The sequence below is a fragment of the Gossypium hirsutum genome, chromosome A03, assembly GCF_007990345.1.
Source record: "Gossypium hirsutum isolate 1008001.06 chromosome A03, Gossypium_hirsutum_v2.1, whole genome shotgun sequence".
In the NCBI taxonomy this organism is placed as follows: domain Eukaryota; kingdom Viridiplantae; phylum Streptophyta; class Magnoliopsida; order Malvales; family Malvaceae; genus Gossypium; species Gossypium hirsutum.
In genome coordinates, this window is record NC_053426.1 from 94,986,986 (window position 1) to 95,010,187 (window position 23,202).

Here is a 23,202-nt window from a genome sequence, read left to right on the forward strand (position 1 = left end):
ATGGGGTCTTATTTATAGGTGAGGAAAAGGAGCTAGTTTGCTAAAAATAGGAGTGTCCATCTTTTTTAAATTCATCCAAGGGTTGCCGGCCATGATTTGTGGAAATGTGGTTGATTTTTTCTTGATTTAAGTGCCACAACATCATCAGGATTAGGACTCAGTCAATTGCAAATCTCCAGGTAAATCTCTGATTTCTTCAACTCTTCAAGGACCTTGTGTAATTAAACCAAAATATGATTTATGATCATCGACATGCAGCCGAATTTTGGGTTGAGTTGGTCCTCTATTTGGATGGTTTTGTAATCAACATAAAACTCTCAAACCTGTCCAAAAATAGTAGATAATTTAGAGGACCAAAGAATGTAATTTAACCACTTTAATTAATCAATTTACTTAATTAATTAAAACCCAATTTATTAATGAAACATATTAAAATAAATTATTAAATAAAACTTTATATTTTATTATTTAATTTAATCATGCATGACCCACTTTATAGCTTGAAAATATAATATGCTCAAATTAATATAAAAGAAGCCATTTTCTGCATGAAAACTATATAATAAAGCATAAAGTCAAATTTTAATAATTTCTATGTCCCAATTTCATATTTTCATATATTTCATTAATTTATTAAGCAATTACTTGGTTTTAACAACAAATTTAAGTATAAAGGTGATGAATTATATAGGAAAAATCCTATATATTTTTCAGTTTACATTTATTCCTATGGTGTAATCTGTAAGGGCTTCCAATGATAAACCATGAAGAATCCTCTTGTGGAAGACTCCATGCTACGTAATTGGGGTATCCTACATTGCCCCTAAATGCAAACAGTAAGACTAGTAAGTATGAGACGTATCCATGTGTATAACGGTAAGATAATTAATATGATTAAGATTTTTATAGAGAGAGGGAATGAAGTAATGAAATATATTCTGGAAATGTAAACATGGTATGCTCTAAAGGAAATAGCGTTCATCTGTGTTTGGCTCTCTTTCTGAAACACAATAGAGTCATAGCTTAGTGATTGAAGAATGTCGATAAGGTCTCAAAGACATTGAAGACATGAAAAAGGCTTTAGGGTAAGGTATGGAAATGAATGTGAGTATAAGAATGGAAATTAAGGAATTAACTGTTAAAGGAAAAATGAAGAATAACAGCAACAGGGTGATAATTGAAACATTGAATATAACACACAAGTATGATTCAGGTAAATGAGTGTTTGACTCACTAAGTTCTTTCAAAATTACCTATGTGTGTTATGTTTCAAGTGGGTTTTAGGGTCTTAGCCTTGAGGGATGTCACTAGGAATGCATCGAAGGAGTGGCATATTGGGCTAATATGCATATAGAGTGAGCTTGATGGTGGGATCAAGTCTGATTTGATATATTTTTATAGAAACATCTTTCGCGAGATAGTTATATTAGGTTAGGGCCCTAATTTGGTTGTAGTTGTTGCTAAATTCTTGATGTTTGCTAGTAAGATTTCTTCATTTTTTATACTTACGCATTTTATTAAGGATATTTTGAAGTTAAACAGTTGTACTTGATTAAAATTTGTACAAGTAGAACTAAGTTTTAATTGTATAAGATCAACAATGCCAAGATTCAGATTTGGTTTAGCGTGTTAAGTTTTGGTCATTACAAGTTTGGTATCAGAGTCTAGGTTTAGTTGATTCTCAAATTACGTCGAGCTTGGTAGTATTCAAGTATGATAGATACATCCATCATGACTTAATGAAAAAAGGATAATGATGAACAAATAAACCAAGGAAAGGTAAATGATCACTCCATTAATAACAAGGATGTTGTAACAAAATTTAAGATAATAAAAGAAAAGTATAAGGTATGACAAAAGAAAAATTCAATTTCCTCCGTTGTCGGGCTGGTTGGCGGGTTCAATAGAGGCTTAATCTAGTTGAGGATGACCTTCATGGTTTGTCTCCATGTCTGCTAAGTCTCCTTCATTATCCTTAGCTACGGGTGTAGTGGGGTTGGAAAAGGTAACTGATTGTTTCCACTCTCTTTGGAAAGTCTCCCACTCTTCGCCCTCAGGATGTAAACATCAATGTTGAGTGATTCCGTAGAGAGATCCTTCAGATAATTAAAATCTACCTTGCTAAGGTCAAAAAGACCAATGACTAATTGGGCATGAAGGATCAAGTTCAATTTCCACTTTGTTAGAGCTTCGACAAGGTTCTTCTGAGTATATTCTTAATATTTCTTGAAGGTTTCCTATGAGCTTTCGAACTCTGCCTTATGCCTCTTCTCTTGGGCCTTGGACCTCTCCTCGAATATAGATTTTTCATCCTTCAAATGGTTGATAATGTCTTTCAACTGATTATTTTTGGTTTAAACATACCCATACTTGTTCTTTAGAGTTGTGATCCAGGTAGATAGCTTTGCAATCAAACTACTTAAATCTTGGTATTTTTACCGAATTTTAACGAACACATCTTTATTAGATTCAGATTTCTCCAAATATAATCTTTTTTCGTTGTAATGCCTACTAGCATCTCTAAGAGCCCCCCTCAAAGACCATGTTTAAGAGACAAGATCTTAGAGACTTAATCCATAAGAGATAGAAGATCCTTTGAGGGATGGGATGCAAGATAAGAAGAGAAGAAATTTCTTAACTATTGAGGCAACAAGCTTAGTTATTATTGAAGTATATAACTGAGAGGCATGGGAGAGGGCTTTGATTCTATAAGGCTACGCCAAGGGAAGTTACTACCCGATTCAATTGGGTGGTTTGTCTCTAAGGGATTCTATGATGAAAAGGGATCATGAATATGTTTGGGAGAGCATGTATGAGAGATAGAGCCTTCAAGCACTGAAGGAATCTCAGTAGGAAGTGGAACTGAGGAAGAGTGAGTGATGGCTGTAGCTGGTCCCTTGTTTCGTTTATGCCTCTTTAAGGGCGGGCATTCACTGCTTCTAGTTTTGTGAGTATCTTCAGTTGATCTGGCCCTTTTCCTTGCTGCTATTTTTGGTGATGGTGCAGTAGTGGTCTTCTCTTGGCTGTGAGTCCCCTTGTGAAATGCGGAGATATCCTACACCAGCAACATGTGAATTAGCTTGATTGGAAGATATAATTATCTAGTTCCTTTAGCGTAGATTACAAATATGATAAAAGTATGATGGAGGTTCTCTGATGTACCCTAGTAAAATGTACCCCAATTCATTGTTTGAGTTGTATGGCCAAGTTTTGAGGGCAGATGACACAGAAGGATCAATTCTTTGATTGGTGGAAATAGTTGAGTTGTAACCATTTGGACTTAGGTTTTTCAAACTATGCTAAAACACACCTCTTACTAAAACCAATTCCATAAAATCAAGTATACAACCTCTTTTTAACCTTTGGTATTACCTTTTAGCCTCATGAGCATCCTTTGACTGGTATGTGACGTAGACACTTTCCCTAGGAAAGGATCATTTGGTTGGGAAAACCAAAACCAGAACTGAGCTTGCTTACCATCCTTATGTATTTGTATTTCTTAGATGAATATTGGAGATCTTGTTTTTAATGAGGGGTTCATAGCTGAGCCATACACTAAAATGAGCATTACCAATAGAAGCTCTGGTTCTCTATATTTTGAGTTGGTAAAAGATCTAGAAGACACATTGTAGAGGATGCACATTATATACGCAATAGTCGATGAAAACGCCATTAAGGTCTACCAAGATAGGGCCGATAACTGACTTGGTGCAATTCTGTAACTATTGAGTACGTGACAAAGGAATGGATGGAGAGGCAGATAGAACCCAGCTTCCAATAGAATGAGTGGTGAGATGAAGCCTAGAGAATTGTAACTAGGATGGCACTGATTGGGAAGCTGGAAATCATAAGAAAAGTTCAGGTTTCGAAGACCTTGGGCTCCTAAATAATGATTCATTTTCTTTCGAGTTATGTTGTAGTCACAAATCTTAGTTTCCACACGTGGTGAAGTTTCACGAGCATCGGTTTAGTTGGTTTGTTCATGGCTCGTCTCTCTGATGGTGGTTCTTCTTATGCTTTTGGTTAAAGGTTAAAAGATGAAAGAATAAAGAAGAAAGAAGTTACCTTCGAGAAAGATCGAGAATGAAAGATGAAGATTGTAGGAAAACTTAGTAGAGGAAAGTTAGGGTTTCAAATGATTTTGCAAAGTAACCAAAGATGTGCTTAAGTACCTAGTTTATAAGGAAAAACTTGCTCAAGAAGTTTACTTTAAAAGAGACTGTTCAAATTCTTCAACGTAAGGATGAAATCTATCTTAAGGAGGTAAGTGAAACGTTTAGAAATTTTGTACAGATGTTTAAAATTCAAAAGTACCCAACTCATTGTATGCACCTGGCAGGAAGATCAGTTATCATGTACGAAAGTGTAATTCTTTGAGTTAGAAATTTTGAGGATAAAAATTTTTTTATGGAGGCAGAGTTGTAACACTCGGTTTTGGCGGGTTCTAAAATTGGTGGGTAAACCGAGTAGTACTCTGAGTGGCGTAGTGGTATCCGCCCAATTGATGCTCTTGGTGTGTATAAGTGTGTGCGTAATAGGCATTGGATTAGGATTATTGTGAGGAATAGTCTTAGGAAGGATGAATTGTTAAGGAAAAAAGCTTGGTAATGTATTATGGAATTTTAGGTAATTGGGTTATCATTAAAAAGTATGGTAACCAAGTTTGGTTTCTTACGGTGCTAGGTACGTTCTTTGTTCTTATGGTGTGGTTAGGAATGAACGATGAGATTGCTCTCTCTATATAAAAATATAGAAAATGTTAAATTTTCATACACATTTCCTTACAAATATAAACCACCTATACGACAGATTGAACATGATTATAACACGTGTCAAGTTTTTATAGGGACAAAGGTTGTATATCTAGATAATCAGATTAGAAAAAGGAGAGTTTTCCTTTTTCCTTCTCCAAGAAGTGGTTTTGTCTAGATCTAAAAGAACCTAGAGTATTTCCATCTTTCACTTCAGCTAAATTGTAGATTTGGATATTTACCTTTGAATACTCCATGTCAATTAGTAGTTTTGCTGATCTTACAATGGAAGTCTGGATCTGGAATTTGGAACTTCTATAGGTAAGAATCAGGTGAGTCTCTAAACTGACTCATATGTGCATACTATTATTCTAGATGCTTCCATAAAGAAACATACCAACTTCGAATTGAAACTTAAAAAGGATGTTATGATGAATATGCTGATGTGTGAATTGTAATACCCTAACCTGTCTCTGTTGTCGGATTCAGGTTAGGGAGCATTACCGATCAAATCAGAACATTTAATTTTAAAACAGAAATAATTATGCAACTTAATATCAACATGTAAAAACCTCAATATAATCATAGTAAAAATTTGAAACAATCCGGGATCAATTTGAAAAAAAATTAGTTTGGGAACAATCCGGGATCAATTTGAAACAAAATAGAAAATTTTGGAAAAATATGAAAATTTTGGAAAATAGGGGTCACACGGTTGTGTAACATAACCCAAATCGGGTGGACATTCGAAGTCTAGACATACGGTCGTGTCCCAGCCTGTGTGTATATTCGAAATAGGGCCACACGGCCGTGTGCTAGACCGTGTGTGTATTTGATGTTGGATTACACGATCGTGTTACAAGCCGTTTGCCAGATCGTGCCACAAACTATTTTTAGACACATGACTATGTTACAAGCCATGTTTCAAATCATGTGAAACCTGAACCTAAAATAATAATAACACACAGTCGTGTGGGGTGACCGTGTGTGGAACATGGCTGTATGCAACATAATTTGCTCCTTAAACAAGCCATTTCAAAGCCAATTACTTGCACAACAAGATACACCAATTCCACAACCATTCACATGACAAAACCCTTGTCAACCATACTAAAAAGATAACAATTTCATCTACCTACAAAATTAACCAATGTGCCCTCATTAACACCACATTCCAATCATCAACTAAAAGTTTCCATTCAACTTTAAAACAAATCCATACACTTCATTCATTCAACATCAAAAGTTATCAACATTATACCTATTACTTAATCCCCTATATTAACTAAGTTTAACATGATTTATACCACAAACACACACTCACAAATAAACCAAACTTGTATAACACATATCAACTACACAAAATTAATCATTTGCATTTTGTTACAATCTTCTAACATTATATACCAAACATGTTATATACATACCACATTTAACCTCCAATAATACTTCAAATAAAAATATACCGATGCTATATGAATTAACATATAACTTACCAAAAATTCACTTAAATTGTACTTGCACATGGCAAATAACCTTAACATTATCACGATCACAAACCATTAATTTTGATGTCAGTAACCTTTAACAGTACGGATAATTAAATCTCGTATTACTTATCTTTCTTTCTTATGATGGATCTTTATCAAAGTATTCAAATACATGATTCCAAAAATAGATAATGCTTGTAAGAGTTATTCAGATACAGATTGAATATGTCAAGTTACCCGTTTGGGCTAAACCAATGAAATTATAGATAAACTAGCCTGACCCGGGCTAGGTATACATGAAAAATGACAACGGATTACCAATCTAGGCTAAATTCGAGTCTCATGTACATCTGAGTCTGCAAGAAATGCAAGAACTTGGTCCAGATCAGAAATTTAGACAGACATCTCATGTAAGAAACATTTACTCAACCCATTGGAATCATTTCTGAATTTCATTATATTTACATAGGATAGTTTGGTTCATCAATTCCACAAATATACAAATATCAACAACAATAGTATTAAACGAATAATTTATAATCAAAATGACCGTAGAACTTACTCGATTAACATTTTTAACCAAAATTTCCATTTAACCAAAATTCTTATATTTCTATAACAACTCATGATATTCATAATTACACAAATTCCATGGAATTTTACAAATTTAGCATTTAAATCCCTAATTACCAAAATCACTAATAACTACTCCATAATTTAATATTGTTCAAGTATCAAACTTACAAAACCATTATAAAACTCCAAAAATATCATAAATTCAACAATGGCACAAGTTAAAATATTCCATAATTTCATGAATTAACATACCAGTTAACAAGACTTAGATGCAATGATCTCAAAAACATAAGATTTACCGAAAGGAAATTAAAATTTACTTACATGCAAGCTCTCCTTGTGATCGATTATTCAAGCTCCAAAAATGGGTGCTTTCTTCTTTTATTTTTGGAAATAATTAGATGTTTCCTTCATTTGTTATTAATTTAATATTTATTTACCTATTTACCCTTATTATAACTTCAATAATCAACCACAATAAAGGTCCATAACCGTTCACTATCCATGTTTATGGCATAATTGCCACTTAAATCCCTAAACTCATATTTCTATATCCATTTAACACTTCTAACTAATTTTACACTTTAGTCCTTTTTACTTAATTACCTAACTAAATGCCAAATTTTCTTAATCAAACTTTAATAAAACATTATAAAATTTTAATAAATATTAATTAACTAATAAAACACTAACTTACTAACCAAAATTGTGGTCCTAAAACTACTATTTTTGACGCCACTAAAATATGGGATGTTACATGAATAGTAGTTGAGGATTGCATGTATGACTCGTATGAATCTTACATGTATAGAGTATGTGATAAATAATTTAAAGTTGAAGCTCGACTGTATCGACATGTTTTGGATGTATGAGGTGAATAGTGTGTTAAGTTCAATTGGTGTCTATACATGAAAGGTCTGCTAGTGAACCTGTGTTTATCTTCGCGGAGTTGTCTAAAAGAGTCTGTCGAGACTTTAATCACGATTTATGAAAGAAGAAGACCATGGCACCATATCATTTAAGACCATAACTGGTGGGTTATGTCATCATATGAGATAATTTAAATGAAGGGTATTACCTAATAGAGTTTCTGCGTGACCTAGGATGATGAGAGGCAAACCTCACTAATCTATTGTAATTTGGTGTTGCAGATTAAACTAGTTTTTGCATTTGAGGAGCTTGAATACAAGCATTTTTATTATGTTTTAGTTGAGTTTTTTTTTAATTTCATTTACATTTAATAAAATGTGTAATTTGAGTTTTTTATTAACCTTAGGGGCTGAATGAGGCCTAAGGGTGAGCTAATATACTTTATGAATGTGCAGGATACCATTATAGGGCGTACCAACTCAATACTGGTTGTTGTGTTGCAACATGAGGAGTTTGATGTCGCAACATAGGGAGTAGAGCACAAGAATCCCAATATTGCATTTAGTGTCATGACAGAACAAAGGGATGTCACAACACACCCCTGAAGTACCCCGAGTACGAGCATACTACCTTCGATGTCGCGACAAAGATACTAGGATGTTGAGACATCGATCTTGTACGAGAAATACTTACAGGCTAAAGGCGTTTCGGTCTGCACAATCAAATGTTTAATAGGAGAGCATCAATTGACCTATGGTTGAGGATGACGACAAACCTAAATTTATAAATAGCCTCATCAAACACTTCTTAAAGGACAAATTTCATAAACACTTCTTAAAGGACAAATTTCATAAACACTTCTTAAAGGACAAATTTCATACTCTATAATTTTCTTTATAATTTAAGTTTTAAGTTTTTCCTTTTTTTACACTTTAGGTTATTTTCAATTTCTCTATTTGCATTTGCTGGGAAAACTGATTTGCTAAACTTGATCAACTTTTTGTGGATTTCGTGCTTCAATCAATAAAATTCAGGATTCTCTTAAACCTTCATATCTTGACTAGTTATTAATGTTTATCTTTCGTATCAAGTTTACTATGTTTTTGAGATCCATGAGGAACTAGTCCTCTTATGGGGGATTAGCGAGTGGAGGTATGATTAATTGATTGTTGTGCAGGGTTTTCTTAGCGTATCAGCTATTCGGGAAAAAAAGAACTTAAAACCTAGGCTTGACGACCCTAGGAAGTCATCTAGGTGTGAGTTAACCCAAAATTGGTATGGCCTATCTATGAACACCTTTGCCCCGAACTGGTCTGGATTGTGAGGTTGAGAGATAAATAGTTCTTATCGGCTCATTATTTTAGTGGAAGATCGAAAGATCCCGCTAGGGTAACGACTAGTTGATTGAACAGGGAACCCGAAGCAACAGTTAGTTATGACTATCGAAGAGAGCTAATAACCAAGGCTCAGATCCAATTCAATTTCTATATCAAATTTCCTAAAGTCTTTCCCTTTATATTTTTTTATTCTTTATTTATAAAATACAAAAAAAATCTTTCTTTATGTTTATTCATAATATAATTTATTTAAAGTACTAATTAGTTCTATTTGTGCTTAGGTTAGGATTAAGTTAGTGCTCGCCTCTCTTGGGTACGATCCTTAGAGTACCTACCTACTTAGTTGTAACTATATGACAACTTGACCCATATACTTGTAGACACTGCTTATTTGATAAATTTTGTGCAAGATTCTTAATCTGGATGTTGGTACATCTAGAGGTGGTTAAGTTGTTGGTGCTGTTGTCAGGGACGCAATGTCACTAGATTGATTTTAATTGTTGCATTCTAATAGAATAATTAGGAAAATTTTAAATTATAGATACAATCTTATTTTCTGATTGTTGCTAACATATTTTACTCCCCTTTTGGTTAGTGTATGACTCGTAGTAGAAGAAAACATATAGATACAAAAAGAATAATTTGTTATTACAAATGCAAAATCCGTTACTTGTTACAAGTAATTTACCATCACGAGACAACCAGTTGTTCGACGAAATTAACAATAATAACCAAGAAGACCTACTACCACCATCACAACTACCTGCAAATATACATATGGCGTGCAACAAAAGAACTTTAAGGGACTATGTGTTACCAAGGCTAGAGATGGTTCAAGAAAGTATAACAAGGTCGACCATCTCAACTAACAATTTTGATATTAAACCAACAATGATCCAGATGATTCAAAATACTTTGCAGTTTAGAGGCACAATGGAAAAGGACCCAAACCAACATCTAAAATGGTTTTTTCAACTTTGTGATACTTTTAAATATAATGGGGTCATCGATGATGCTGTTCATCCTCGACTGTTCCTCTTCTGCTTAATAGATAATGCTTTTCTTGGTTAGAATCGCAGGCAACAGGATCTATTACGTCATAGGATGAACTCACAAGAAAATTCTTGCAAAAGTTCTTCTTTATTAGCAAAACGGTTCAACTAAGGAGGGATATTGCAAAGTTTAAACAATTAGGAGAAAGTTTTCATGAAGCCTAAGAATGTTTTAAAACATTAATTCAGAAATGCCTACATCATGGGCTACCTGAGTGGTTATGTCTACAAATGTTTTATAATAGGTTGGATGCACATGCACGATTAGGACTAGATGGAGCCACAGAAGGAGCTATAATGAACAAGACATATGAGGATGCATACGAACTGATAGAAAACATGTCAATGAGCTCTTGCTAGTGGCCAACTAAACATTATACATATGGCTAGAAACCATCTATGGTAAAAGTTGTCCAAAAAGATGATAGATACCCACAGACAGTGGTCAAACTCAACCATATAAAGTCCTCGTCTGGTGTATCATCTATATATGAATGAGACAAACCACTCTTTCATTATATTAATAACCCAACCGATGATGTGAACTATATTGCGAATAGAGGTGGAAATCCCTATCCAAATACTTATAATCCTGAAAAGAGAGATCACCCGAACTTGATATGGGGTAGAAAGAAAGGAGGAAGTAATAACTTTAGCCAGGTTAAGAATGCTAATTACCAACCTCCTTATTTGCAGAGGCCTCAAGAAAAGGCCAACCCAAATAACCATACTGTATGTGGTCAATGCTTGGATCCGATTGTAGGGGAAATGTAGTCAATAAGGACAGGCATAGATCTAGTGCAATTTGAGTGCACCAAATTTAAGAAGACATTGTCTAAGCTGGAAAATCAGATGAGGCAATTGATGAGCATGATGGGAGACATTAAGAGACAAATTGGAATTGGTATCCCTTGTAACACTGAAGATAATCCTCAAAGAGAGGGAAAAGAGCACATGAAAGTAATTGCACTTGATCAAGTAAAGTGTTGAGTAGTCCATATAACCTAATTCAAGAGGGAACTAAGAGGAATATAAATGATTTTCATGAAAAGCTTCTAGAAGCTGATGACGAACCAGGATCAAAAGAAGTAGTTGAACTGATAGCTGACTTAGAGAAAGAACTAATCAAGGAACCTATAACCACAAAGGTACCATTCCCTTCACGATTGGAAGAAAAAAAAAGGCGAGATGAAGATGAATTTGTAAGTTTTCTAAACTTATTTAAAGCATTAAATGTTAACTTGCCTCTTATTGATTTAATTGAAAAAGTCCCTAAGTACGCTAAATTCCTAAAAGAAATCATGTCTAGGCATAGGAAAATTAAACTAGGGGAGCAAGTTACCATAAGTGCCTCATGTAGTGCGATTAAATATAAACAAGTTCCCCAAAAACTAAAAGAGCCAGGAAGCTTTACAATCCCTATAGAGATTGGGAATATTCACTTTAGTAAAGCCCTATGTGATTTAGAAACTAGCATAAATTTAATGCCCTTATCTATATATGAAAAACTCAGGCTAAGGGACCTCAAAAGCACTCAAATAACACATTATTTGGCCGAAAAATCTTTAGTACATCCAAAAGGAGTATTGAAAAATGTGTTAGTCAAAGTGTGGAACTTCATCGTTCTAGCAGATTTTGTAATATTAGACTTTGAAGAAGACTGTGAGATACCTATCTTGTTAGGAAAACCATTCTTAGCAACACTGAAATCCACAATTAATCTAGAAAAGAATGAATTAGCAATGAAGATTAACAGTGAAACTAAAACGTGTGGTCACCAACAAGATGAGGTAGAAAGGAAAGGCTTAGGGAGGCCATGTTATGAAATACTTGTAAATATCTATAATAACTTTAAACAAGCGAAGATGTTTCCTGCGATTATTGCAGGGTGGAAGCTTATGTATAAAAAGCGGGAAAAGTGGAAGAAAATGGAGTGGCATGACAAATACTGAAAAATACAAATAGAAACAATTCAGGTAAAACATCCCTGTGCACATTACTTGAACTGATGGATGAATCTGGTAGTAAAACTTGATAGTTCTAATTAAACTTTAATTTTATGTATATTATTGTATATTTAGCTAACTACTTAGCTTAAACTTTAATTTTAATTAACATTGCGCTTTGTAAGAATTGAGACATTTTGGGAGTAGAAATATGGCTCAAAACAGAGTCGATGCCGAAACATAGAACCCTCGTATCACAACACCGCGTCCAGAATCGATCAATTCATCTCGATCTCATGACACAACAACTTTGTATCATGACACAGAAGATAGTTTACTAAGGATTCCAAAATTTCATAGTGTGTTGCAACATCAAACCCCGATGTCGCAACAACGGTAAATTGCCAAGGGTGTTGCGACATAGAACCCCACTATGTTATGACTTTGCTGTAATTTTTTACAAGGTTGACCCGACTCGATCGCTTAACTCGGTGGCATAAACCATGTTTTAACACTAATATAGCCTTTATTTTAACCCTAAAACATATTATCAACCTCCTCTAAACTCTAAACCACTCCTTAACCTTTTCAAAAAATCTTAAATTTCAACAGACCCTAAAACCCTTTTTACTTTTCCTTACTATTCTTTTAAAAAATCTCTCCTAATATTATTTGATGCAGAAGAAAATGAGAAATATTCAAAGGAACTACAACAACCGAACATTACAAGGAATCAAAAAATAAGTTATATAAAGTTAAGTGTTCCTAACTCATCTTTTTATTATTCCAATGAAAATTTTGCTTGTTAGTTTATTAGTATTAGCCTAGTAGACCATTAAATATGCCTCCAAGGAAAGTTAGGAGAACTAATGAGATGGAACCATCAACGGTTCCAAACCTTTCTAATTTCCCTAATAAAAATGTTGAGAAATATTTTCTAGAACTTTAGGGAAAAACATTTATTCAAAAGAGGGGATTTGAACCATCAATGGTTCTCTGTCAGGGGATTTGGCCTTTGGTTCAATACCATAGATGGGAATGCTTCTGTGTAATCCCAAAAGATTTCGCTATGGTCCTTGTAGTTCAAGAAATTCACGCATCTTTGTGGGACCAAGAGTCTAAAAGGGCTAAAGCCTCCACTTAGGAAACAGTACTGGTGCGAGGGAAGGAAGTACAAATACCCCTCGAATTAGTTGCGAATTTTATAACGCTCCATTTTATGAGAAAGAATTTGTAGAAGAAACTGATTTAGATTACTTTGGAGACATAAATGTGGATAATGTTATAAACTATCTAATAGAAGGAAGGGGCGAATAGAAGTGTCAACTAAGTACTGATATCACAACTTTGTTTAATCAAGCAATATTATTTCCTGTAGCAAAAATATGGACTCAATTTCTATGCACTCGAATTACTCTTGCGTTGAATGTTTCTAATGTCAATACTTTTCGAGCTATTTTGCTTTACGCTATTTTTTAGAAGAAACAAATATACATTGGAACACGGATATACCAAAATATTAAATTTTACGTTAGTGGCTAGAAAGTAGTAATATTCTTTCCCCACTTAGTGACAACCTTATGCAAAAGAGTAGGCATTCCGATGGTGTCCACTGAGTAATCCATGAAGGCATCCCGAAGCATAATTAGAGACACACTATATACATAGTACATAGAGCTTCGGATAAAACAAATAAAGGAGTGGAATAAATGCCAACAACAGAATATGGCTACTCTAGCCTCATTTCAAAAGAAAGTAAAATCGACAACCCGACAAGAAATTAGCGAGAGCAGCCATCCAAAGATGGATTGGATGATACACTGGATGCAAGAATCAGACCCATTTTTTAAATAATTTGCACAGAAAAACAACATTAGAATGCCTAATTATACGTCAGATATGTTTGGGCCAATGCATCCTGACTATGAAGAATATGAGCACGAAATTGAAAAACAAGAAGAAAGTGAAGATGAGGAAGGAGAGGAGGATGAGGAGGATGAGGAGATCAACTTTGAGGATGATGATTGAACTTTTGTTTTTAAAGATTTTAACTATTGAGATAATTTGTTTTAACTTTTATTTGTAAAGAAACTTAATTATTTCCCAATGATTCGACGTGGTGAGGCTCGAATACCACTTATTAGAACTGTAAAAACAAGATCTGATATAAAACTTAATTAACCAAAATCTTTCATGTTAAATAATCAAGAACAAAACTAAATGTGGAAGTGTACTTGAATTCATTGATTTCTTCCAAATTAGCACATAAGTAATTCAAAGAATATGTCTCTCTCTTTTTTAAAGATGAGATATTAGAAAAGTTACGTATATATAATTTGGGGACCATAACCCTAATATATATAACTTTTGTACATTAACCCTAATTTCTAAGCAGTCTATCATCAATTAGAAATTAGTTACTAGAGTATCTACACATATTTGATCCATACTTTTTTTTAATAATTAAAGCACAATAAACCGTAACCAAATTAAATAACTTTTAATTTGGACTAACCTTTTATGATAATAAATAATAACATATAATTACTTTTATGATATATATGATTTCCTTATTTTCTAACAAATATACGTGGCCAACTACAATTATTTCTTAATATATACATATTTTGTTATTTTAAAGAAACATATGTTTGTGCTATAGTTTTTTCCGAAAGTTTTAGATTTTTTTTATAAATCATTTAATATATGATACATTGTCTTTCTTGTGAACCGCAACCAAAGTTTAATTTCTTTAATGCAATCACAATTAGTTTGCCCTTGTGGCTTAACTAATTATTATCTTACAATTACATGAGGACTAACTAGTTGCAAAGACAAGAAATTGTCTGTTTTGTCTTATTTGTATTAATTATTTTTTTTTAAAAAAGGCTTTATAATTAAGCAACTTAAATACCTATGAAACTGGTTTAATATTTAAGCAGTTGGTTTAAGTCAACTCATGTATATAATAATTAGGATTTAAGTATTTAACATGCGAAAATGTTACAAAGCGAGTTCAAATTAGCAAGTTTCGAGATTCAACGCATTTTGAACTTTAAACCTAATGGTTTGATCTAGTAATTTTTTAAAATATAATAATTTATGTTATATATGAAAGAAAAGAAGATATACGTATAAATAACGTGAAAATAATATGGCTTTATAATATAGCAGGTTAAAATTCATATAGAATAAATTATTATCATACGATAGTTAATATAAAATATTTTGAATATGATTATGTAATCTAATTAACATAAATACTAGAATTATTTTAGATGTGATACAACCTCCATTGTTTTCATTGCTACTTATGTGAATATTTCAAAATCTATATAATAAAAAAAATTAAATAAAAATAAAATAATTTAAATACGTACAAAAAAAGTATATGAATATGATAAAAAGACACGGATTATCAATTCTAAGTGAAATTGTACGAATAATATTGAAATGAAAGAGAATATTCGTGTTTTAGATAATAAAAGGACAACATAAAAAGCAAGTGATTAAAATTTTGGGTTAAAATTTTAAATTATAGATTTCATGCCTTTACACAAAACATCCTAATTCTAATGTCTAAAAAAATTGAAAGGACATATTCAACTTGGTAGAAGAGATATTAATATTTAATGATATTTTACTAAAATTTGCATAAGACTTTCAAAAAAAAAATTTTTTTTGATAGAATCGAATAGTTTTTTACTACTAATTTTTTAAACTATAATTAGTTAAAACCTTACTGTAATTACATAATTAAATTATATGTGGTTATTATGATATTTATCGTCATTCCAAGTTGAATTTTTTGTTATTTATTCATTATTGAATTATATAAACTTACTTATCATTTAAAATAAATAATAAATTAAAAAGAAAGAAATCAATGAAAGTGAGGTGATACAAGGAAGCAGCTGCTGCTGTGGGAAATACGCGATATTTTTTCTACTGCTGTTGGACCCTCAATTAGCTGGAAAAAAATTGTTAGGGACTGAGATAAAACTATGAATGGTTGGGTTAAAATAATTTTTTTTTTGCTAAAAATGCTTAAATCAAATTATTATTTTTTAGAGGGACTATAAATGTTATTGCACCATTGTATCCGACGAAGCCAAGGTTGCTATATGCCTCTTCGGATTCGCTCATGACAACAGTGGAAATAGCACCACCGTGCAACAGCCATGTTTACCCAAATGTCCCCTAAGTGCGATGGGAGGTCCCAACCGCAACTCACTCGTACTAAGCTGGAATCTAACTGTATATTATATCAATATATGTGTGTGTGTGTAAACACGTATAATGCCATTAGTTTGAAGTAACTAGCTTCAAGTTTCATAAACTATATTTACCTACACCACACACCAAACGCAATAAATAGACTCGTGTATCTGTATATGTGAGGAAATTACAATAAAAAATCGACGATAACCGTATGTACATGACGAAACGGTGGTCACAGTATTCAGAGGAGAATCGCAGAGTTCCAAGTTGCACTATCGACTTGCCCAACTTGCTATATCTTTCTCACAAAAACATTGGACTCTGCTACCTTTTGTGTTTATCTCAAGCTCATCATCATACCATATTTTAAACACTAAATTTGAATCATATTATACAAAAAGAAAAAGTTCTCTCTCATGTCTCAATGAAACATGGCGTTAGCGTTGTCCACGGAATCAAGCATGTTGTAGTACTTCAGTCATCTTTTATTTGTTTTTTATTTCTCTCTTGAAACTTCCATTTCTGAAACTCGTGCCCACTCCCTTGCTTTATATTTTCTTCATCTGAAGGTTTTCAAGCCTTGCAAGAAACAGCTAAGCAATCCCTTTCGATGAATGGAACTCTGTGCTGTTTTCAACAATCCACCAATATTGAATTGCAAGATATTAACAGTTAAGTATTGCAGAAAATCCATTAATGCTTTTTGTGACATCCCCACCATAACCTTAACGTATGGTTTTCATGGGTTTATAAATTAACGGATGTGAGTTGGAGTTTGAAGAGATTAAGACACTACGAGAGGCAAAGATGCTAAAGGATAAACTGATAATGCTGATCTTTGCTTTATTAATGCTATCATATATCCGTGTTTTGTGATGACATGGGTATTACTGTTGAGGAAAGATGATTAATGATCAATGCATGGCCCCGCCGAAACAAACAAAATAGTAAACGAAAAAGAATGACTACTCAATATATACATACATATATATATATGTGGGGTTTATGATGAAAGTTATGGTTACCGTTGAGGAGACAAAATCTAAACATTGAACTGTCTAGTAGTTAATTAGGTATATTTTTGTATTTAAAGAACTTATTTTTTAGTCCATTTAATATTTATTAATACATTTTCACTATTAAATATTTAGGATTAAATATTAGTAAAATAATTATTTTTAACACATTTTGTGAGTGTGGTGATCTATTAGGCCGACACGGGCCTTAGATAGTACCAATATATTCAATTGACTGTGTAGGATGATAGATTAAGGCCCAACCTATGAGTAAAGGCCGAATGGTGCACAAGCTTTCCGAGCTATCAAAGCATGAAATGAATCATACAAGGCATTAATTTATTGTCATGTCACAACATGCAGGGCCTATGGCGTGACATATGTTGACGTGATGCCAAAGTATACCAAGACTATTTTTGTTTGTACAATCAACTTTATACAAGGACTTAGGACATGCCGAAGACCTAATTTGGGTTTCCAACACTCCTATAAATAAGACCTTAGGGGTTTGATGTAACTAAGCCATCTTAGACGCAATCAAAAACCTTAGAAGTTTAGGAGTAGGATTAGATTTAGTTTTCTTTCGGCTTTTCTAAACTCTGTTTTTCCTCTTGGAATCAGTTTCAATCCAAGAGTTCTTATATATTATTAAAGTATCTTAGTTTATTTTTTCTTTTCAAACAATGATTATCGATTATTCCTATCGAGAGATTTGTTACTCCGTACTCTACTCGACATCAATCCAGGATTATTCTAATATCTTTTCTCTTTCGATTTATTAGTGTTGATTGCATGCTTATTTCAATTGAGATTAAGATTATGAATAATAAGAGTGGCTAAATCCCTTACGGGAGATTAATAAGTGGATGGGGACGTGATTAACGGAGGATTTAGGATTTTCCAAGAGGATTAGTTGGTATAGATACGCGTTCTTAAACCTTAGGCTTGACAACCCTAGGAATTGATCATAGAAGAAACGAGATCGAAAGATAAGTCAAACAGAGTAAATCATAGTTTATCTTGGTTGACAAAGTAAGGTCGAGAGATAAGCAAATATCAACCAATCGATTAATTAGTTTAAGACCAAGAGGTAATAACTAGTTAATTGATAGCTAGTCCACGCTAGAACCCTAATCCAAAGTTAATTACAAATCCCGAAACGAATGAATCCTCCTGATTGGTTTTATTGATTTCATTGTTTGTTTATTTTTCTTGTTTATTTATTTTCGTTATTTAATTTCTCTCATTAATCTATTTTATGGTTTCTTGCAATATAGGAATTAATTATTACTCTTTAGACTTATTATTTTAAAAAGATTTTTATAGATTTTTTCTATCCTCCCTTGGTTACGATCCTCAAAATACTTCCCGCGTTCCGTTGTACACATATACTATATTATAATTTGACCCGTATACTTGTGGACACCGCCGTTCTAATTTTATATATATTTGGTGTGATATTTTACTATAAATGATAACGTGTTTCTAAGCGGTCAAGTTGTTAATGCCGTTGCAGGGGATGTTTCGGTATTAAATCTAGAAAATAGTTTTACAATTAATAAGATAAGTAGGAACATTAAAACATATAGATACAATATTTAATATTTAATATTTATTTTTATTTTTATTCATTTAATTTCTTTTTAATTTTTTAGTTTGTTTATGACCCTAAGCCTTAGCACCCCAATCAAACCATACCCAAATTCGTAGAAAAATACTCAGGTGCAATCATCAATTGATGAACACCGATCCACCCGCAATAATAAATTTACCACGAAAAAATCCTTTATTCAACGACCCATGAGAATAGTAAGTAAATATCCGGGAAAAAGTCCTAATGGAGAAAAGGACGTTGCGCGAGTACGCCCTACTTACATTAGATGTGGTGCGCGGTAAAATCGAAAGGCTAAAAATCAATGCCAATAATTTTGAAATAAAAATGGCCATAACTTAGATGATCCAAAATACGCTGCAATTTAAGGGAAATATGATGGAAGACCCTAATTGGCACTTGAAGTAGTTTCTTCAATTCTGCAACACCTTTAAGTACAACAGGGTATCCAATGAAGCTGTGCATCTTTGGTTAATCCCGTTCACTTTATATGACAACGCAACTGATTGGTTAGAATTGTTAGAACCAGGCTCCATTACAATGTAGAAGGATCTAGCACAAAATTTTCTCTATAAATTTTTCCCGATAAGAAGAACCATTCAGCTCACGCAAGAAATCGTCAAATTTAAACAATATAAAGGTGAATCAATATACGAGGCGTAGGAATGATTTAAGAAATGCTAAAGAAGTGCCCACACCATGGACTGCAGCATGGTTCCAGATCGAAATATTTTACAATAGCGTTGACAACCACATCAGATCTAGCCTAGGCAAAGCGGCTGGAGGATATTTCATTTTCCATACGTATGAACGAGTCTACAAAGTAATAGACGACATGGACATGAATTCGTATTTATGGCCCAATGAGAGATTTATGTACAAATAAAAGCCACCAATGGTAAAAGCTTTGAACAAAAATAATGGCGATGATTAATTCCAACGAATCCTAAAGAAGGTTAACCGTTTGGAGATGCCTATCAAGCCAACGAGAATGGAGCTATGTATTGAGAACCAGCTAAAAAAGGGAAGCTAGATAGTTAATAAGGGTCGAGATCCCTATTCAAATACCACAACCCTAATTGGAGGGATCATTCGAACTTAAAATGGGTAGGAAACCATGGAGGGGAAAATCAAGCATAATCCCTGTAACACCTCAAAATTTAAGGGGTTAACATAATTAGGTGTGTAATACCCTTAACCCGTGTATGTCGCTAGAACAGGGTTATAGAGTATTACCGAAACTTTCAGAATATTTTCAGATAATTTACAAAAATTACTATTCACTTTCCGAAATTATTCGTAATGTCCTTTAAATTGACCCTCAAGGCCAATATGAACTTTAGAATTGAATTGGGACTTAATCGGGAACTCTAAAAATTCTTCGTGAAATTTCAGGCTCACACGCCCGTGTGGTCCAAGGGACACGCCTGTGTGACCCTAGGACACGTTCGTGCTGTAGGTCGTGTTCAACCCTGTGCAACTCTCTGGCTTGTGCACACGGCCATGCCACACGCCTGTGTGCTAGGCCGTATGGTTAATTAAATTCTTACGAAATTAGGTGTAGGTTTCACACGGCCAAGACACATGCCCATGTTCCAGGCTGTGTAGCACACATGGCTGAGACACACACTCGTGTCTCTACCTGTGTGCTCAATTCTAATCATTCTGTTTTCTTGAATTTAAGGTGCAGTAAACACACGACCTAACCACAAGCCTATGTACCAGGCCATGTGTTACACACGGTTTAGACACACGCCCGTGTGTCTACCTGTGTGGATAAAATAAAGCCATTCCTAGCTTCATTTCTCACCCAAAATCATGCTAAATTCCTGCACTAAACTTACATCCAAATACCAACCGGCCCAAGCATTAAATTCAAGCAATTTATAACATCTAACATGATATATTGTTACATGCATTCATGCTTAAATCTTACCTTTCTCAATCAATCCATAAAGTAAACTTAAATACATACATATACATGTACCAAAACATAATCATCACTAGCCATTCCAATGGCTAGATTACAACAATCATTTATATTCACATGCCAATATGACCAATATAACCTATACATACCATTGTAACTATAATTGCTTTACCATATTGTACCGACATGGGCCGATGGATAGTGTGAGTGATCTCCGCGAAGCTTCTAATCCAACGAGCTTCTGATTTACTTTAAAACAGGGAAATAAAACTAAGTAAGCATAAAATGCTTAGTAAGTTCTTATAACATGGTACTTAACTTACCATTTTGAGGTAACTATGTAAGGCATATTCAATCAATTTGACCTCCTACACACATCCTCATTGCCCTTGTTAGTCATATATTCCATAATAACATCAAAACATATATGGGCTCAACAACAATCAAGTTTCCATGTACATATGCTTTCCATAACATGTAGTCATTTAACATATATAAATCATCTCTTTATATTACAAGTATAATTTCATAATAGTTCATCTCGAGTTCAGATTATTTCATGTCAGAACTTTACTCATATCATTCGAAATATCAATGTCACACAAGTAGTACACTCAAGGTGTACAAATCTATAATTAAGGATGAACATATTCATCAAATAAATTCCATGTACAAATATCATCATCTCATACTTTCATATACCACTTGTCATGTATCATCATTTGCTTGTATTTCAGACAGATATGTGTAATAAGTCATTTTATTATTCATATCTTCTCATGTCTGGATTGTCACTCATTGAATTTATTTGAAATATTGATGGATACACAGGTAGTACACTCAAGGTGTACAAATTATGATCTGTCAATTCATATTCAATGGTACCCATAAGGTACTATTTCAGAGTGTACACTCTCGAGCCACACATGTATACAATAGGATTACTAGTGCAAACTAAATCGTTTTTATGACATATGCTCTAAGGAGCTTGATCTGGATTACTCGTCTGGGCTAAATCCAATCCATAACATATGCTCGAAAGGACTTATATCAGGATTACTCATCCGGGCTAAATCCTTTCTGTAATGAGGTCAATAGGATTACTCGTCCGAGCTAAATCCCGTCAGCAATAAATGCACGACCTCATTCATTTCGGGAAATCACATATCCATCAATTTTCCATTTATTCAAATAGGATTTAACCTTTTTGAGGCATTATCGGGCATGTGATTATTTCATACATCTATAACATTCGTATAATTCAAATGAACACATTCCACATTCATTTCAAGCATAAAAGTAACATTTTTATCATTTATCATTTTTCGGCCATTATCGTTGATCGGGCTTTGTCATATATGTTTTCAATGTCATATATATATATATATGATATTTATACAATTTAAAAACACAACATTTAATTCAAGCATATAAATATACACAATTTAGTTACACGAACTTACCTCGACAATGTTCGTGTACGTAAAATCTACTAATCCGACATTTTCCTCTTTCCTTATTCAAGCTCCGAATTTGGTCTATCCAGATCAATACAAGTAAATTTTGCATCAATTTATCACATTTCATATTCAAGTATACTCAATTTACATCCAAGAAAAAATTACCATTTTGTCCTAACTTTTCCATAAATTCCCATTTAGTCCCTAGGCTCGGAAAATAAAATTTATGCAATTTACTCCCTATTCCAAGCCTAACCGAAATTTCAATATAGAATTTACAGCACATATTTTCTATAAATTTCAAAATTTTTCATCAATTTTCACAACTTTACATTTTAGTCCCTAAATCATGTTTTCATCAAAAATCACTTTGTAAAAGTTGTTTATCTATCAACAACCTTTCATTTTTTACCATAAATTTCTAATTTTCAGCATATACATCCATGACCTAATTTTCATACTTTGATAACTCTTCAAATTGATCCCTTTAATAGATAGATTAAGCTATCCCAATTTCAAAAATATCAAAATTACTAAAAACGGGACAAGAAAACTTACCCAATTTGGCCAAGAAAGTTTCTTCTCTCGCTCCTAGGGCTTACATGGAATATTTTGGGGATGAGGATGATATAAATGATTTTTATTTCTATTTAATTAATTTATCATCTTTAATAATTTTGATTTCCAATTTAGTCTTTAGCCTTTTTCTAATTTTCCATGGATGAATCATCCAAAAATATCCACTAACTTTTTATTAATGGTATAATTACCATATAAGGACCTCAAGTTTTGAATTCCATAGCTATTTAATCCTTCTAGCTACTAGAATTCAACTTTTGCATTTTATGCGATTTGGTCCTTTCCCTAATTAAACACATAATCAGTAAAATGTTCTTATCAAAATTTTCACATGACATTTCTAATATATTACGGACCATGTA

At 33.2% G+C, this 23,202-nt stretch overlaps 1 non-coding gene across 1 annotated transcript; it reads right to left on the reverse strand.

Annotated features, from left to right (window-relative positions):
* Positions 1–19,472: 19,472 nt before the first annotated feature.
* On the reverse strand, positions 19,473–19,577 carry LOC121225217 (small nucleolar RNA R71). The gene has a single exon (XR_005923134.1). It is a non-coding gene; the product is annotated as a small nucleolar RNA R71 (small nucleolar RNA).
* Positions 19,578–23,202: the final 3,625 nt, after the last annotated feature.